This window comes from Gigantopelta aegis, chromosome 12 (genome assembly GCF_016097555.1).
Source record: "Gigantopelta aegis isolate Gae_Host chromosome 12, Gae_host_genome, whole genome shotgun sequence".
NCBI classification, from domain to species: domain Eukaryota; kingdom Metazoa; phylum Mollusca; class Gastropoda; order Neomphalida; family Peltospiridae; genus Gigantopelta; species Gigantopelta aegis.
In genome coordinates this window covers 47,530,700-47,551,487 of record NC_054710.1, presented here as the reverse complement: position 1 = coordinate 47,551,487, position 20,788 = coordinate 47,530,700, and the positions used below count along the sequence as shown (strand labels likewise).

The 20,788-nt window shown below is 39.2% G+C and overlaps 1 protein-coding gene across 1 annotated transcript in view; it reads right to left on the bottom strand.

Annotated features, from left to right (window-relative positions):
* The window catches only part of LOC121386320 (adhesive plaque matrix protein-like), a 73,762-nt gene that overhangs the window by 16,248 nt on the left and 36,726 nt on the right, over nucleotides 1-20,788 (bottom strand). The gene's annotated exons all lie outside the window — the stretch shown is intronic.

Genomic DNA, 20,788 nt, shown 5'->3' with positions numbered 1-20,788 from the left:
AGATCGCGTGACCGAGATTCACCTGACAGTTATTATAACCATCTCCCATTTGATGCTAGTCGTTACCTACGTATGGTCCCACCATTTAATGAAAGCCAGGTTGACGAATTTTTTTCATTGTTTGAAAATATAGCTATTAAAGCTGAGTGGCCGAGAGATAAGTGGACAGTCTTACTTTATTCCACATTAAAGGGAAAAGCACAACGCATTTTTGCTTCTTTGACTGTAGAAGATAGTTCAGATTATGATATTTTGAAAGCTGCAGTGTTATCTGGTTACGCTTTGATTCCGGAGGCTTACCGACAAAAATTCCGTCGGCATTTTAAACGTGAAGCACAAACATACATTGAATTTTCGCGTGAACACGAAATGCTATTTGGAAAATGGATTAATTCTAGCGAATGCAAGGATAATTTTGACAAGCTAAGAGAGTTAATTTTGCTTGAGAGTTTTAAGGAAGGGGTATCTCCTGCAGTGCGATTATATTTAGAAGATAGGCAGGTTTCTACTCTAAATGACGCTGCTAGACTGGCTGACGAATACTGTCTTGTGCATGGTCGCGAAAAACATCCAGGTCGTAACCAGCACCCTCCTAGTATTAGGACTACTACTGATAGCGATAGGGATAGACAAAACCGCAATACTCAAACAGGTAGTCGTAATACTCCGCCACCAGTATGGAACAGTCACGATAGGTATGGCCCTGGGAATAATGGTGCGACTAATGAAAACAGAGATAGGAGGCCTGTAACAAAATGTACGATTTGTGGTAAGCTTGGTCACACTGCTGCCCGTTGTTATCAACGTATAGGATACCCCCCAAGGTTTAATGAAACCAGGAGAGTGTCAGGCCAAAGTAATGGCAATGTTCCGACTGGCCTAGTAAACACCATCACTGCCGCACCAACGGACAACGAAGTGGAATGTGGACGACCATTTCCAGAAATTTCTCAGCGAAACTACGAACATTTTGGCCATTTTCTATTGAAAGGACATGTCAAGTGTCATGAACATGACCCATTGAGGGAGCCCATTATCGTGTTAAGAGACACCGGGTCAGCTCAAACTTTGGTTGTGCGAAGCGCATTACCTGCAGCGGCGGAAGCCGAGAATGATCAAGGCCTGGTTGTGAAGGGCGTGACCGGGTCTGCTTTAACAGTTCCACTGTATCGCGTATTTATTTCTACAGCTAAGGTAGAAAGGTATCTCACCGTGGGGATAGTGGAGGAATTACCCGTCCCCGGAGTAAGCGTTTTGCTAGGCAATGATGTCATGCGAATGACAGATGCGGCTACAGCTCTGCCACGTGTTACAGAATGTCCAACAGCAAACTCCCAGATGGAGAACTTGAATCAAGAAAATCCGAGAATGTTTGAGTCCTGTGTGGTAACTCGGTCCCAAGCAAAACTAAAAACTCAGTATGCACAGAAAGAGATGTGTGAAATGCCTACCATCAACTTGGGTGAAACATTTATTGCTGACGGCGAAGTTGTTCGACCCAGGGAGGTTGTACGCAGGGCACCTGTCACACAGGTGAATGGCGAGCGCATACCTGATGCAGTGGCTCACCTGAATATCACCCGAGGAGAGCTGATTGAACTACAAACAGCAGACTGTACATTGATAGCTGAGAGAGGAAAGGCATTATCAGGAGATGAAATTAGTAAAGTGCCTGTTGGTTATTATTACGACAACGGTTTGCTGATGCACAAACACCGACCAAGCGATGTGCCTGCTGGCCATGATTGGCAAGAACGGACCTGTGTGGTCATCCCGCATACCTGCAGAATGGGTATTCTGAAGCTAAGTCATGACGGACCTATGGCTGGACACTCGGGCATCTCCAAAACTTGTGATAGGGTGACAAAACTATTTTATTGGCCGGGAATTCGGGCAGATGTGAAGGAATTCTGTCGCACCTGTAAGACCTGTCAGTTAGCAGGAAAGCCTAATCAAACTCCAATTAAAGTACCCTTGCTACCTATACCAGTGCTGAATGAAGCGTTCAGCCACGTAGTGATTGACTGTGTGGGGCCATTACCTCGTACCAAATCAGGCTATGAATATATACTTACCGTCATGTGTAGAGATACCAGATTTCCGCACGCGATTGCGTTACGCAAAATAAACGCATCCTCAATAGTTAAAGCACTTTCTGAGTACTTCGCATTAACAGGACTGCCGCAGACATTGCAAAGCGATCAGGGATCAAATTTCACCTCCAATTTGTTTCGACAAGTGTTACGTGAATTAGGTGTAAAACAATATACCTCGACTGCATACCACGCGCAAAGCCAAGGCTGTATTGAACGTTTTCATCAAACGCATAAGTCGATGCTGCGTACATATTGGTTAGGCCATCAAACTAGTTGGGATATCGGACTGCACATGGTAATGTTTGCTGCTCGTGACACAGTGCAGGAGTCATTGGGATACACCCCATTTGAGTTAGTGTATGGCCACGCGGTGCGAGGGCCTCTAAAATTGGTTTATGAGGCATGGACCTCAGAATCCCAACCAAAAGATCTGCTAACGTATGTCATGGATTTTAAAACGCGTTTGTATGAGGCTACTAAGGCTGCCAGTGCCGCTATTACAACAGCTCAAGCCAAGATGAAAACTTGGTATGATAAATCCGCTTCGGCCAGACAGTTAGACGCGGGTGATGAAGTTTTGGTTCTGTTTCCGTTAGTAGGAAATTCTTTACAAGCAAAATACCAAGGTCCATATACAGTTGAAAAGAGATTAAATGATGTGAACTATTTGATCCGAACTCCCGACCGGAGAAAGACGCACCAGGTGTGTCACATAAATTTGTTAAAGAAGTACTATCCTCGGGAAAATGATGATATGGTCATAAACCCTGCGAGAGAGCCCGTATGCTCTGTAAATCCTGTCGACAGACCGATCAGTGAAAACGATTCACACCTACATGCAGCCGAACCGCGGTTACGTAACTCTCAGGTCATAAACAATCTTTCCGACAAAGTACGCCACCTTACTGTGGAGCAACAGCGGGATATTCGCGGATTAATTCAAGAACACATCAGCGTGTTTGGGGACGTACCCACATGTACCAATACTATTGAACATGATGTAGATATAGGTGACACTGTGCCGATAAAACAGAATCCTTATAGATTAAACCCTGCTAAACGTGCAGTCATGAAAGCCGAAATTCAAAGTATGCTGGATATGGGAATTGTTGTGCCTAGTGTCAGTGCGTGGAGTTCCCCATGCATTTTAGTTCCTAAACCGGACGGAGGTGTTCGTTTATGTACCGATTACCATCGCGTAAATGCGGTAACAAAGAGTGATTGTTATCCATTACCACGAATTGAGGATTGTATTGATGAAATCGGAGAAGCAAAATTTGTGAGCTGCTACGATTTACTGAAAGGGTATTATCAAATCCCTCTAACAACTAGAGCTCGTGAGATCTCCGCGTTTGCCACACCCGATGGTCTGTACGAGTATACCGTAACTCCATTCGGCATGCGAATGCACCCGCTACATTTCAACGTATGATAAACACTGTTATCCAAGGTTTAGACGGATGCAGGGCTTATATAGACGACGTAGTGATTTTCAGTAACACATGGAAGGAACACATGGAACGAAATCGCATATTTCTAAACCGGGTGGGAGAAGCGCATCTCACCATTAATCTGGTTAAAACAGAATTTGCTCATGCCACAGTCACATTTTTAGGACATGTTGTCGGTCAGGGTAAAGTTCGTCCTGTTGATGCCAAAGTGCAACTATTGGTGAGTTCGCGCGACCAGATGGTAAACGCAGTCTTATGCGGTTTTTAGGTACCGTCGGGTACTATCGCAAGTATTGTAGAAATTTCGCGGGTGTTGTATCTCCTCTTACCAACCTACTTCGAAAAAACACAAAATATGTTTGGACTAATGATTGTGAACGGGCTTTCAAAAATGTAAAGGGTTTATTGACTAATTCCCCTGTGCTTATGGCTCCAAACTTCGAAAAGCCATTCAAACTAGCCGTTGACGCTAGTGACGTTGGTACGGGTGCTGTTTTGTTGCAAGAAGACACCCAGGGGATTGAACATCCCATCTGTTATTATTCAAAAAAACTGAATCCCCATCAGCGAAATTATTCTACCATTGAGAAAGAAGCTTTAGCATTAATTTTAGCTCTACAACACTTTGAAATCTATCTGAGTCAGGCTAATTATCAGATTGTGGTGCTGACAGATCATAACCCTTTAGTGTTTGTTAATAGAATGCAAAACAAAAACCAAAGGTTGATGCGTTGGAGTCTTCAATTACAGGAATATAATCTAAAGATTGAGTATGTAAAAGGAAAGGATAATATTATCCCAGACGCTCTCTCGCGTAGTTAAGTGATACACAAAGGAATAGTGATGAAAAGTTTAAATTGTTTGAATTGTGTAGCTAGTGTCATGGTAATGGTATTATTGCATAGTTAGTAGTTTACAAGTTAGGTCTAGAATGATGGAGGTCAGTAATTGCCTGCTCCAGTTAGATAAAAGCTTAACTCACTTTTAGTTCATTAATAGGTAAGTATGTACATTTTACCTCAGTGATCAATCATGTATATTGTATGACTTTATTGCGACATTTATCAAGATGTATTTTTATTGTCAAAGGGACATAATATGTATAATTTACTTTTAATGATATCATAACTTCGTTATATGATATCATTACGTTATGGGGGAGGGTGTCATGATGTCAGATGTATAGCAGACAGACATCATGTGTAAGGCCATCTGTTTAAACATCCCAACGACACTAAACTCACTAACCACCATATGTGTGCAACTAACAATAATTAAACGTTGGAACACTCACTACGAACACTCATTACAAAGCTGTGGAAACAACGCGGCCTATCTATTTATCTGCTACTGATGAGAGCTTAATTTGTTGTGGAAGTCAAAGAAACTATCATGTGTCATTCACAAGCGTATAATGTATTTACTGCCAACATAAAACGGTTGGTGCTTGTGAATCCAATGTGAACTATATAATGTTACGTGAGATTACCTCATATCTCCAAGGACCATGCCTGGTGCATAAAAGTCTTGTCTGAGGTTTGGTGTAGCAGTACCATAGAAGCTCCGTGCCAAGCGACGTTACGGCTGTTTGACTGAAGAAAGGGTCTGAGTGTACAACCACGTACCTGATGTCCACAGAGGACAATATTGTTGGAGTAACATATTATTGAAGAGTCGCAGAACTGAAGCTTATTGAAGTCCAGTTATCTACCTGTCGTTTGAAGTGCCGCAGAGCTGAACTGAGGGAACCGTCCTATCAGCCGAATGAATCTACATGATGATATCATTGAACATTTGTATAGAGAACATATAAAGTGAGTGTCGTAGTTTCAGCAGTGGTCAGTACAACAGATTGTTGTATTCAGTGTAAGTCACCTTGGTGACAGTTAGCTGTTTATGTATTAAATGATTACATGTTGATTTGTGTTGGTTTTGTTGTTTAGAGAAAGTCAGAAGTGATCATTCATTATAAACTGAAGTATTAGTTTAATCGTCTGCCATTTCTGCAGACTGGGGGCTCGTCGAACCATATTATATATATTTTCTTAGTAATTCACCACCTTCGCTGTTACAACGTCTGGAGACAGGCGTCCGTAACACTGATATTCATAGCAGGAAAATGTGTTTTCTATGCAATTGTAGACGTCACGGAGATTCTGTTAATCGGAAATCTCTTACAAAGCAGCCAACTCGTGATAGTTTCTTTAAACGCACTTACGATAATTGTATTTTTGCACAGCTGTTTACACTTTTTAGTGTTTATATTGACATTGATCGTGAATTTATTCATTTTCTGACCTTTGTTTGAAAGCCAACAGCAGGTGTATTTTTGTGTGCTGCTGTGTCATAAAACATTCAATCAATCATTCATTCATTCATCCAATCATTCTCTTTTTCGTTTTCCTTTATTTCGTTCTTTTGTTCATTAATTTGATTTATTTTATAATAAATATCACGTCTGGATGAAGTGAGGTCATTGCCTTGTTTCGTCAAGAGAACTCCTCGAGGGTGAATTGCAAATAAAAAATTATTGTCCTGGATGAAAGAGATTCACCTTTCAAGATTCAATATTTGTTTTTTCAAGATTTATTAAACAACACTACAATCACTACAACATTACAATGTGTAACAAGAGGACATGTTCAAATACATAATTAACATACATGACAAGAACAGGCATCAACACAGAAGTATCTATGAGTAACAGAACACAAGATATGCAAACAAAATAGCTAAAATATTCAAGGCAAGCGTCTTGTAGGAATTATACCTTCACTTGTCAAACCAGAAGGAAAGACAGTAAGTGTTCTATCAAACTGCAAAGTTTTAATATTAGATATTAAGAATCAAAACAGAAACAAAAAATTCACAGTCGAAAAAGGTAAACTATTTGTATTGACTGTCACACCACCTGCAGTTGTAATTAATAATACTATCTACGATTTAGACTGATTTCAAAATTTTATTGAAACAGTTTCTACTAAATTCGGACATTTACTCCAGTTTGGCAGAAATACGACACCAAGGTACGATAATAATACTTATATTTTATTTTGTTTTTGGACGTTGCCAGTTGCAAATGGTATTCGCGTAACATTACCACACAGATTATGATGCGGTAACGCAGTGACGCAGCAGTCGTATTTTGAAAAGTTGTCACAGGTGCGTTTAAGGTTCATGTCTGGTTTTCGGCATTTGGACTACCTTTTAGATAATCCCGGAGAAAGAGGTTCATAGACGTACGGGTCCCTATTTTTGTAAGGGGCCAGGGTGATTTTTGCCCGAATTAAACGAAAATGCCCGAATGTGGATAACAACATTTATTCATATCAGCATTACTATACATCTATGTAGGATTGTAAACAAATCACTGTGGGTTTTTTTTTACATGGATTACAACTAATATTGTGGGTTGAATGATGGAAATACATGGCGAAAAGGTTTTAATCCTGCTTATTTTGCCCCAAAACTTCTATCGTTTTTACCCGAATTTGAGGATTTGTTTTAGTTTTGAAATCCATTTATATTTTAAAATACTTGTTAATACCCTCACATTTTACAAGTTTTAAACGGTTTGTGTGCGGAATGAAAATTGTATTTATTAAGTAATAAGCAGACGTACGTACAACTCATCGTAATGTTTTACACTGTCACTGTCTTTCTATTGGTCGCTAATGATTTATCACAAAATATATGGACAGCAAATCCATCACTGGAATCTTAAAATTACCATAATTGTTGTTGCAAACAACAAATAAGACATCATATGTAATAACCACACAATATTTTACTCCAAACTGCAAAATTGTTTACTCTATAATGTTTTTAACCGCTAAATTCTTTACTAAAAATATCACCTTCATTTAGAAAAACGCTGATTAATGTCGTATAATACAATTGACATCACTGTCACTAATCTTTAACTTTAACAATGTTTTTACTAATTTTAACCTTAATTGTTTACAAGTGCCTGTTATATATCACTACTTATGCACGAAACTGCAGCCAATAGTAGGTATAAATATGTCATTATAGGGTGTATACTACCAAATCAAATCCCATAGACGACAATAGTAACATATGTGGCTAAAACTCCTACCTGCAACGTATCAACCGACATAAACGCCACATTTATAAATACTACCACCCCTCACACTTAAAGTGAATCAGAAACAAATGGGGGTCAAGCTGCTCGTTTCTGAGATAACGGGTAGCGTCTATGACTACCCTAGTTCCGCACAAAATTCGAGTACTTTTTTTTACAGGTACCCCATACATGTTTCAAGCACAAGGCTACTTGACACATTGGTACTAGATGAAATAAAATTGCATTTTTTTTTAACCCAGATCAAACTATTATTTTTTACAACCAACACTCACATTTATAACCAATCACAGGACTTGTGGTGTTCACTTCTCTATCAAAAGTTCGGTGCACCTCCAACTTTGACCCAGCAGGAAGTTATTTGGTCTAGTACTACCTATACTTATAACATACATTTTTCGAAACGTGTCCAGCTATGTGTCTTTATGACAACCAGGATCTGGTGTATTCTGACATAAACTGACAACCTCACTGAAAATGTTGTTTCTACAGTGCAACCTAATATAATGTACACCTCAAAAAACATATATATTGCATATAGTTTTAAAATAAAACTCCTGAAGATATTTACTTTCAGTTGGGTGTGTGTACTCAGGTATATATATAGAGACAACAAAGATAGTCAAAGTACCTCTACCCCTTTAAAGAATTCCATTAAAACACATGCACATGATTGACCCCTAGATTATGAAGACCTTAACAGGCACATCAAAGAAATATCAGTATTAAAAAAATACACTGTCTGAGGAAGGAAACACAAACATGACTGTACCTGTATGAAGTAATGACTTAATGTCCTGAACATTAGTGTTGGGAGGAAATCCTGTTATTTGGTCTAGTACTACCTATATGGTTGTAATAGCTTCTCACGTTTCAAATACCAAATTCTTTATCTTCATATTACAGATAGACAAGAAGAGATAATACTGTCATAATACTCGCAAACGTCTTTTAGCGCACATATGGAAGTTTTCCTTGAACTCAACACTTTACTCTTACCCCCCCCCCCCCCCCCCCCCCCCCCCCCCCACCCCTAATAGCGTGCAATCTCTGACTGCGGCGTAATTTATCCAACCGTTATTGCTTTATCCGTATGACCAGCGTGATGTTAAACGTTGATATTAAGTTTTGTTTTGTTTAACGACATCGTGATGGCACATTAATTATCGACTATTGCGTGTCACACAGTTGGTAGTTCTGATATATAGTGTTAGAGGAAACTCAACACATGTTTTTGTATTAGCAGCAAGTGATCTTTTCCAGTGAGTTCACCGAGGGAGGAGGGTTCGATCCTGCGACTCCAGCACCCCAGGCGAGCACAATACCGACTGGACTAGATCTCGCCCCTGTTGATCATTGTACAGTGACTGTAGTGTTGTTACTCCTGTTTCCAAAATGTTGTTTGTTTGTTTGTTTAACGACATCACTAGAGCACATTGATTAATTAATCATCGGCTATTTGATGTCAAACATTTGGTAATTGGTAAGTCGTCAAAGAAAACCCGCTACATTTTTACATTGCAGAAAGGGATCTTTTATATGCACTTTCCCGCAGACAGGATAGCACATACCACGGCCGGCCATTGACCACTTGTGGTGCACTGGTTAGAACGAGAAAATCCCCCACCCCAGTCAGTTGAATGGATCCACCGAGGTGGTTCGATACTGCGACGCAAGCACCTCAAGTGAGCACTCAACCGACTGAGCTACATCCCCCGTCCCCCTGTTTCCAACAAAATTGTATTCGTCTTCTTTATTTTTCATTTATTCTTATTTTTCTTTTTTTCGTTGTTGATGCTTTTTGTTGTTTGGGGGGGCGGGGGGGGGGGGGGTGTTGCTTTTTTTTGCGTTTTTTTTTTGTGTTTTTTAAATTTTATTTTTGTCTTTTCGTTTGTGTGTGTGTGGGGTGTGTGTGGGGGGTGTGTGTGGGTGTGTGTGTATGTGGGGGGGTTAATGTCTCTTTTAATGTTTCTATTTATTACTTTATAAAGTATTCTTAGTCAGTCATTCTGTCATCTGTCTATCTGTGTGTCTGTTTATCTGCCTGGTTTTATGTCCGTCTATTCTGACTGCTTGTTGCCCATCTTTTCATGTGTGTCTGCCTCTATCTATTCGTCCGTCCGTATGTGTGTTATGTATCTGTCTGCCTTTCTGTCCGTATGTCTGTCTGTTTGTTAGTGTATCTCGGGACGGGATCTACTTCAGACGGTAAAGCGCTCTCTTGAGATTTATTTCCCTCGTTTCAACCAGTGCGCCACGACTGGTATATCAAAGGCCGTGATATATGTTATCCTGTCTGTGTGAAAGTGCATATAAAAGATCCCTTGCTGCTAATGGAAATAATGTAGCACGTTTCCTCTGATGACTATGTGTCACAATGACAATGACCATATTTTTGACAATCATTAATTGATGATTAATTAATCAATGTGCTCTAGTGGTGTCGTTAAGCAAAATAAACTTTGAAGACTACGTGTCAGAATTACCAAACGTTTGACAACCAATAACCAATGATTAATAAATTAATGTGCTCTAGTGGTGTCGTTAAACAAAAACTCTAACTGAAGACTATGATTCCAAATTACCAAATGTTTGACATCGAACAGCCGATGATTAATTAATCAATGCTCTAGTGGTGTCGTTATACAAAATAAACTTAACTTTAATATAAAAATGTGGCGGGTTTCCTCTCTAAGACCATATGTCAGAATTACCAAATGTTTGACATCTAATAGACGATGATTGATTAATCACTGTGCAATGGTGGTTTCGTTATCAAATAAACTTTTAATTTCCATCTGTACCCGTGTTTGCTTTGCTGTCTACCTATGGAAGGGATGTCGTAGCTTAGAGACGCAGAGACTAGACGTCTTGCTTTTGGTGCGACGGTTCATAGGATCGATCCCCTGGGGGACCCTTTACGTTTTCCCATTCCAACCAATGTCCCACGATTGGTACATAAAGGGACGTGCTATGGTGAGACGTAATAATCATTTACTAAGTCAGTATTAAAATATTAACATGTTGGATTTTTTTTTTTATATATAGCAAACAAACAAACAAACAAACACACAAACAAACAAACACACAAACAACAATGAACTAAAAACAGCATTTATTAGATATTCTACATTACATACAACGGCTTTAGGTACACCTGGTTAATATTAAGATATCGCATTTAAACAATATACCCAAGAAGAAAGTAGAACGTTTGTAGCATAAGGTATAAAACAGCACTTGAAGCAATAATAGATAACGGCCCCGCTAGACAAAAATCAATTCCCACAGCCGATAGTAATGTAGTTTTAAAATAAAACTTGCATAAGGCAGTGTAAAATATATAAGCAGTGTAAAATTCATATAACATAAGCGGTATAAAACTTATAAAAACACACATGCAATACGCTTATAAATCAGGTCAGGTCAGGTCAGGTCAGGTCAGGACATAGGTTTTAACATGCACATTCAGAGCAAGCTGTTGTAACGCACGATCGTAATGGGCGCAGGTGTCGGCCCATGTCGGTTCCTCCGTCCAGGACAGGGAAGCGTTGGGGTGGGTGGGTGGGAGGAAGGACCGCCTGTGCTGTTAAGTGCAAGAGATCACCAGCTGCCCGAACGAGTCTGTAGCGGGCGGGGACACTTGTGGTGCTATTGAATTGTGCACGTTCCGCAGGATTAAGTAACAAATATAAAGATTGCGCAATTTTCATCAATTAATTTTGGCTTATAATTTGGAATGGTTTGTCGAAAGAGAAATGGGGCTACTGGGTAATTTTGATTCAGTTTGCCGAATGGTACCCCATACTGGAATCTTGCCTATTGGGGGCCGCGTATAATCTGGCATCTCACATTTAATTTACCTGCAATACATTTGAAATGTCGTATGGCATTTTAAAATATTACTGTTAGCAACTTTCTTTGTTCTGAGTTTTTGTTTCTTCAGAAAATCTCAGTTCCATTATTTATTTATTTATTTATTAACATCCAGCGTACACTACATAGCACCGTACACGAAATAAAAGCATAGAGAATAAATAATATTTCCATTAAATAAAAAATGCCACAAGCTTGTGTATTACTACCAATCAGAGCTGTGACTACTTTTACTCCGTAGATGGTGCGCTTTGAACTTTGACCCGGAACTTTCATCACTTGATACAGTAGGAGCTAAACTACAAAAAATTCCACTGAAATGGTAATACATCACGTCCTTGTCACACCTTGCAGATAAATAAAGTTGACAATCTATTAACACAATAAACTCTTTAACTGCCCAGTGTGTTCATACGAGGAGCAAAACCTGTTTTTTCACTCAATCTGACCTGGTGACTGAGCATGCCAGCGAAAGGCCATGGTCAGGTCAACGAAGGCAAGGCCAAGCGTCCTTCAATGCTAAGAGATGTCACAGGACGAAACAAAAAATGTTGTATGTACTTGATGAATGCTTTGAAGCTTTGACAGCACTTGTACAGGATGTCATATATTGGTATACATTATTTTCGTGTTTTTTTATATGTTGTACGAGTTCATTTGATGCAAGCATACATGCCACGAGACCGAATATATGTCCTTGTGCATAGTAAATTAACCTGTCTTGGGCACATCCGCCGGGCAATCTCGGAGAACGTGCCCAAGACAGTCGTGCTTGAACTTTCAGTGGATGTAAGCACGAGTCAAATGGATGATTGAATAAATGAAAGCACAACACATTTCGGTTTTAGGAGGGGTTTTTTTCTTCTGGTCGCTGGTATAGCCGGGGTGGATAGGAGGGGGCGAAGGGCGGTTGGCCCCCATTAAAATGTATTTCTAAATGTATATTGCACCTGTTCATAGTTTATAATAAATTATAAAAAAGAATTCATGATTTTCATAAAAAGTATTATATAAATAAAAAAATTTCTAGATTTAATAAAACTTATTATTCATTGTAATAATTTAGAATCGTCATTTCTTCATTTTAAATAAAACAAATAGAACATCATCAACAACAACAACAACAACTAAACCTCACATACATTTAAATAGTTTATAGTCTCCATTTGGGGATGGGGCATGGATAAATTTTTATATAGTAATTTATAATCATCATCTGTTAATTGGATGAAAGTAATTAAATGATTCATAATCGTTATTTCAGGGCTCGAACGTAAGAATTTGTCTCAAAACGGCAATTCGTAAAAGAATTGTTATGTGTGAAACAGACCATTGATGGCAATTCTTAACCTGCCTATGGCAAACACTTTTAAAGTAACATTTTCAGCAAATAAACATGACTGAAAGGTTATTTCGATGTATGTTAACAAATTTTGAAATGCACGGATAATGTTCGCCAGGTGTTTACATTTTGCCATTGTTGAGCTTTACCGAGCTTTAAGTTCGAGCCCTGTCAGTTTTTGTTTTTGTTTTTGTAAAACTCGTAATAATTTATAATAATTTCTTGTTTTTAATAGAACCCATTAATATAAGTCATAATGTCCATTCCTTCATGTTGATAAAGCACTCTGTCATAGTTTATAATAGCCATTTTATCATTTACGTCGCAGTATTGTTGACAAGTTGTTGCGAAATGCAAACACAGACCTCGCAGTTTTAAGATGCAAAACTTAGGGATCTGTTATATGTACTTTCCCACAGACAGGAAGACACATACCACGGCCTTTATCCAGTTGTGGTGCACTGGTTAGAACGAGAAAAAACCCAATCAGCTGAATGGATCCACCGAGGTGTTTCGATCCTGCGACGCAAGCATCTCAAAGCGAGCACTCAACCGACTGAGCTAAATCCTGCCCCTTGAAATAATAAGAGTCAGTCTTCCGTGTTGTTCCTTGATTAATAAATAAATAGTCAGGCTACGACACGAGGTTCCACAAGCAAACCGAACATGTATGACGCACGGGATATCATACACGATCACGTATCAGGGCTTTGTTCAATGGTTTGGACAACATCTGATCAGTACCACTAAACGTGATATCAACAACCACGAACGTGTTAACAGGTGGGAGGCCTGGCCCTGTGGTATGCACTGTCCTTGTTGCTAATCCAAAAGAGTAGCCCATGCAGTGGCGTCAGCGGGTTTCCTCTCTACCTGTGTGGTCCTAAATCAAATGTCGGACGCCATATAGCAGCTAATAAAAATGTGTTCAGATGTCACCCATATATTTTCATGAAAGACACATGTATAATGATAATCACTATTACAATATCTTACTTTCTGTGTATGCTTAATCATGAAAGTAAGAAAAATTATAAATTAAAATGACGTCAGAGTTCGCAATATACTTCCCAGTGCAAGGTTCGCATTAGGAAATATACATTTAGTCGCAAATTTCATTGGTCCGTCAAAAGAATGCGTGTACGTATACGTAATTCGTAATGCACAGAATGATCCGATACGCAGACGCATACGCTTAGGCGTACGGAAACTCATAAATGGAATTTCTTACACACCCGTTGGTGAGAACATCATTCCTTATTTTTGATAACACACAGTATTAACACACACACGTTCGATAACATTTTAAAGACATACGACTGGCTGCTCCTAAGTGATGATCAGGTCACCAATGCTATACCATCCAATGAAAAAACAATTACACGGTCGAATCGGTAACTGCGTGACTTACACGATAACTTGAAATTGACTTGTGTGTGACGCACACATTAATTATTAGCGCAAGGACCGTAAATAGGTTTTCGTTGGAAAAGACATTTAAATTTATTTCAAAACTAGTTCTTTTTTTCAAAATATGTAAGAAATAGAATACAACATTCGCGTCTATTAGATACCATTTATCTTACAACTCATTGTTTTAAAAGGTATCCAGCTCGCTTTCGCTCGTTAGATATATGTCAACACAACTGGTTGTGAGATAAATGGTATCTAAGGGCCACTCATGTATTATTCTCTATATATTCAACCTATAATTATATAAAGATAATGATATGCATTACTGATTACGTATTAAGCACTACGCATTACGCATACATATACGAATACGTATTACGGACAATAATGTGATTTGTACTTCACGGTACAACACGTACACTTCCATGCTGGTTTCAGTCGTCGAACGTCTCATAATAACACACATGGTTTATCACTAACAATATTTGAAAACCTCACAACATAAATAATAACTCAGGAACTCTTCAAAGAAACATAGCATTTGTTACAAATAATATTTGCAGACAAAAAAAAAGAAAAGAAGGAATTGTTTGTCAGAGGAGAATTTAAAAAAAAAGAAAGCTGTTGTGAATAATATATTATGCTAACAAAACAAAATAGATTTTAAAACAATAACTTTTCACAAAAAAACACCACTTTTCATAAATACCTTTTGTGGACGAGAGAGAGAGAGAGAGAGAGAGAGAGAGAGAGAGAGAGAGAGAGAGAGAGAGAGAGAGAGAGAGAGAGAGAGCTTAAAAAGTGTGTTTTGTTTAACGACACCACTAGAGCACAACGATTAATTAATCATCGGCTATTGGATGTAAAGAAAGAGAGTTTAATTGGATTGGATAACACATTAACGTACCTATATCCAATTAAGGTTTAAGCACGAGAGTTTAAAGTAAGTCAAGAATGTTAAAAAAGTTGTATATCATTTCAAAAATACCAGTTAAAATAAATTTTAAAAGAGAAATTGCTCCAAGACGTTTTAAACCTTTCATTTAATCGTATCACTGCCAGTCTTCTAGGGGAGGTCAAATAGTTTTGATAGTTTTTTTCTGGAAACTATAGGTCAAATGTCATTCCGAAATTTAATATATATTTTTTAAATATCATATATCCTCAGTTCTTCATAATTATGCATGTGTTTTTACTTTTGAAACGTGGGAAAATTAATAACGAATAACAAGCAATGAAAATAAATCGAGTCAAAACTGATTAACGTTTGTATCCGAATCGAAAATGGCAAGTGCAATTTCAAACATAAAATGTTTAAATATAAAAGCGAATTACAAAAACTAACAAACCCCCCCCCCCCCAAAAAAAAAAAAAACGAAATAAAAGAAATTAAAAAAATTAACTACTGCAAGTATAAAATGTTTAATATAGAAAAGCTGAATTATAAAAACTAAACCAATAAATTAAGATATATGAAAAATAAACTACTATGGCAACTACTGCTTCACCAATAATAACAACAATTACTACTAATACTTCTACTACTACTACTTTTACCACTACTACTTCTTCTACTACTACTACTACTACTATATTGCAATTACTACTACTACACTTACTTACTGCTAGTACTATTACTGATAATAATAACTTAATTTCGACTTGCTTCATTTTGAAAATTATTTGGGTTAAGATCACCCGGTCTTTAATAAAACGAATTTTAAAACCGAAATCACTATCGTGACTATGACAAACTATTAGGACTAAAAACCATGTGTGCTAAAATGAAAATATCAACAACTGACCTTGTATTGGAGAAGTACAAACTGCGCGTCTTTGTGCGTTCGTGAAATTCTGACCCTCCCGGCTCTGTGTCGTCTGCTTCAAGAGGACGTCACGTGAGCAGAGTAGTCAGCAGACGCCACGAGGCTCACGTGGCGACACGGATAACAATAACAATGAGAAAGTGTTCATTAAACACGAAAATGAGGGACATGTCGACATGTAAATTTGACAAACATGACGAAACAAGTGGCACGTAAATACCACCTGCCTTAATTTGTCTAGAGGGTTTTATCAGCGGTTGTAGGACTAGTATGTACTGAGTTCGCACCCGATACCGGCTTCCCTCAACCAGAGCGATTATGTATCTTAGGCAGATTTGGCAGTGAAAACAGTTGATAGAAGTGATTATTTGCATCCCAGAGTGAAGGTTATGGGTAGCCATTTAAGATGTCATATCGATATCATATAAATTAACACTGGTAGGTACTTGCAGGCCCGTAGCCAGGATTTTGAGGGGGAGGGGGTCATTTAGGCTTACAATGTGCCTCACACACTCATGCCGAGTTGTTTTGGGGGAACCGGGGGCATGCATATTGAAAAAAATGTCACCGGTGTTGGGGGGTGGGGGTCGATCGACCGACCCCCCCCCCCCCCCCCCCATTAGTTACGGGCCTGACTTGGTACACCATTTAAAGTGACAGAGCTAACTTTGCACCTTAGATGTTCCTAATAACATAAAATACATTTTTTCCCATAATTCTAAAAACGTATGTACCTCTGACGGTTATGAAAACAAACTAGTATATTTTTAAGGGTATTTGCCAATTTCAACGTTACAAACAAGTCAAAGTCAAGTCAAAGAGTTTAACGTGCATATTCAGAGCAAGCTTTTTCAACTCACGCCTGTCATGGGCACGGGTGCCGGCCACGGCCGGATCCTCCGTCCAGGACAGGAAAGGACATTACAGACTCCCGTTTCACTTTGTTATAACTTTATCCAAATGTGTTACATTTTTGTAGCTTAACCAAACTTCGTGTCCCTGTTTATGAGTGGAAACTAGAGTCTGCCACTTTAAGACATTGCCATGTTGATACCATGTAAATTCACATGGTAAGGGGAGCTAAAAATCACTCTCCTTGAACTAAGTCTCAGGGGAGCGATGGCGAGCGTGAGTGATAGCTCGCGTTAAACGGCGATATCTCCATAGACGTAGGGAGATGACAGCGACTTATGGCAAGTATATATTAATTTGGTTTTCAAAGCGGGCGAAAAAGGAGGGCAATCACGCGCGTGTGCAGGGGTGGAGGGTGTGGGGAAGGATCCATTTTACGAAGCAATCTTATCCCTACGATCACCTTAAGTGCTGGTGAAGCACTTTTTTTTTGTCAAAAGATTTTTCGGGGGAGCATGACTTGATACCTCTATTTATAAACATGCCTCGCCAGTCTAAACATCTCCCTGCTGAAATTCCTGCACACGCACCTGGCTATGCAATAGTTTCTAGAGTTGGGCGAGGCAGACATTTTTATTGACATTATTGTAATTTAGAAGAGTTTAAAGAACAACAAAACACAACAAAACGACTCCTCGGGACATTAAAGGAACGGTCCTGATTCTGATGCCAGTGTAACGTGTTTACGACGCACTCAGACGTTTTCATGACGACAATTACATATTTATAGCATATTAAACGAGCTTCCATTTCGTATCGTGTTTAATACTTCTCACTATCACTCGCTAAAGCTCGTGACAACTGAATATTATTTCACTCGTGAACTAAACATGATACGAAATGGAAGCTTGTTTAATATCCTATTTATTACCCATAATCGGTCTTAATTTTTATTACATACCTATTCAATCTTACTATTGTGATAAAGAAATTTTCAAACCGTGTGATAATGTTATCTTGTATCATACATATATTATGTGCGATCTGGACTGGAACTTGTAAATGGGGAATTCCCTTTTTATTTTTACTGAAGTTAGCGCCGTTTTGATACTGGCGTTATATATGATTTACAAATTACGTCACATCATATTTGAAACATTACACCAAGTGAATCCATGAAAGGACGATTGATCATAGATTTAAGAAAGTGTATTTATGACGTTAAATTAAAAACCGATTTGTAAAAAGTAAAAGCGCACTCGTTTATTTTGCGCGGTCTCGTGGTATATATATTCTTGCCCAAAATAAACTCGTGCAATAAATAGGAAGCGAAAACAACGTATGTGAAGTTATGTGTGTATATATCACTCTATTCGTTTGATTGACATTCCTGTAAGGTTGTAGTGCGCCAACCGATGACGTCATCGTGTCTTACTTCTAGTGGGACGTATCAGTTGGATATGTACCAAGATATTTTTAACCATATGGGTAATAATAAAGATTTCATTTTGGATAGAACATCAGTGTTTGTATAAAGAAAGTGTTTGATGTCGTCCCAATATTTGTAGTAGTCGAAATCGGAATTTTACCTTAAAATAAGTTGGTACGAACGAAAAAGTATATAATATATACTTGGTAAATACCAAGTAAAATTTAAAAAAAGGACTTCTGCATACATTATTAGCACGCGACCGCAAACACATTGAATATACTGACACTGGAATTCTAAACAGGAAGGAAGGAAATGTTTTATTTAACGACGCACTCAACACATTTTATTTACGGTTATATGACGTCGGACATATGGTTAAAACTCACACATATATTGAGAGTGAAAACGCGCTGTCGCCACTTCATGGACTTCTCTTTTCGATTAGCAGCAAGGGATCTTTTATATGCACCATCCCACATACAGGGTAGTACATACCACGGCCTTTGTTACACCAGTTGTAAAGCACTGGCTGGAACGAGAAATAGCCCAGTGGGGGTCACCGACGGGTATCAATCCTAAACCGACCGCGCATCAAGCGAGCGTTTTACCACTGCGCTAGGTCCCGCCCCGTAAGAGGTTCCGGGACATGATCTCCGGTACATGATCTCCGGTACATGATCTCCGGGACATGATCTCCGGGACATGATCTCCGGTACATGATCTCCGGTACATGATCTCCGGGACATGATCTCCGGGACATGATCTCCGGTACATGATCTCCGGGACATGATCTCCGGGACATGATCTCCGGTACATGATCTCCGGTACATGATCTCCGGGACATGATCTCCGGTACACCGAGAGTCTCGTTGTTAAGGCAATTTAGTGTTGTGTGTTATGGAGGAGGAATTTAAAATAAAACAACACAAAATTCATTAAAAGGGGCATTTCGAACGGGCGAGGGAGAGGGATCACGTGACCCCTGTGTCTCCCCCCCCCCCCCCCCCCCCCAACCTGGATCCGCCAATGGGTAGCAAGTGCACAATACAAAATCCAACAGCTCCGTAAAACTCCTTAAGGACAAGATCGCGGGCCAAACTAAACGATAAATTATTACCTGAAAATAATAACATACACTGAATGTGTCTGGTAAAGGAAGGAAATGGTTTATTTAACGGCGCACTCAACACATTTTATTTACGGTTATATGGCGTCGGACATAAGGTTAAGGACCACACAGATATTAAGAGAGGAAACCCTCTTTCGCCACTTCATGGGCTACTCTTTTTCGATTAGCAGCAAGGGATCTTTTATATGCACCACCCATTAGACAGGATAACACATACCACGGCCTTTGATGTACTAGTCGTGGTGCATTGGTTAGAGCGAGAAATAGCCCATTGGGCCCACTGACGGGGATCGATCCCAGACCGACCGCGAATCAAGAGAACGTTTTACCCCCGTGTCTGGTAAAAGTACTTAATTCAGTCGGCTACATAAACAGTCGTCATACCCGAGTTGTTCGTGATCAGTAGTTTATTACACACGAATAACAGCTACATGGGGCGGAACGTAGCCCAGTGGTAAAGCGCCCGCCTGTGGGCCCATTTATGTAAAACAAAAGTTTAAATTTTGTTTTGTTTAACGACACCACTAGAGCACATTGATTTATGTCAAACATTTAGCAATTGAGAGAAAACCCGCTGTATATTTCTATTATTAGCAAGGGATCATTTATATGCATTACCCCACACACAGGATAGCACATACCACGGCTTTTGATATAACAGTCATGGTGCACTGGCTGGAACGAGAAATAGCCTTCGTTTATGTACTTCCAACCAATCCGTAACACTATTAAATTGTGATAGTCACGCCAGGGCCGTACCCTCCGGGGGCAGGGGGAGGGGCGTTGCCCCCCTGAGAATCTCACCCTTTTTTTTTTACTCCACATCTCAGGGTTTAATTTGTATAGCGCTTCATATATTTATAAAATGTAGTGACCCCCTCCCCATCCCCGTGTACGTTTGCGTGAAACCGCACACCTACGACGGGTGCGCTCAGATTAACAACTAATGGGTTATACGAGGAGAAACGAGTTGTAAGCAACTGGACAGTCGTAAAAGTTGTCACAGCAGAAAGATGGTAGCTTTACAGTGACGCAACACCATCACGCGTTACATTCGACCAACACTAAAACCTAACAGTTATGTACCTGTACAACAGTTCATATTTACAGTTATGTTATGTTATGTTATGTTACAAATTGGTTTCATACTTTGCATATTACACCTGTAGTTCACTATGTTGCGTTGTAAGCTGTCTTTTTTATAATCAGTCGTTGGGCACGAATCACCTTTACGAGGCAGTTACGCATCAACTTCGATCGTTACGT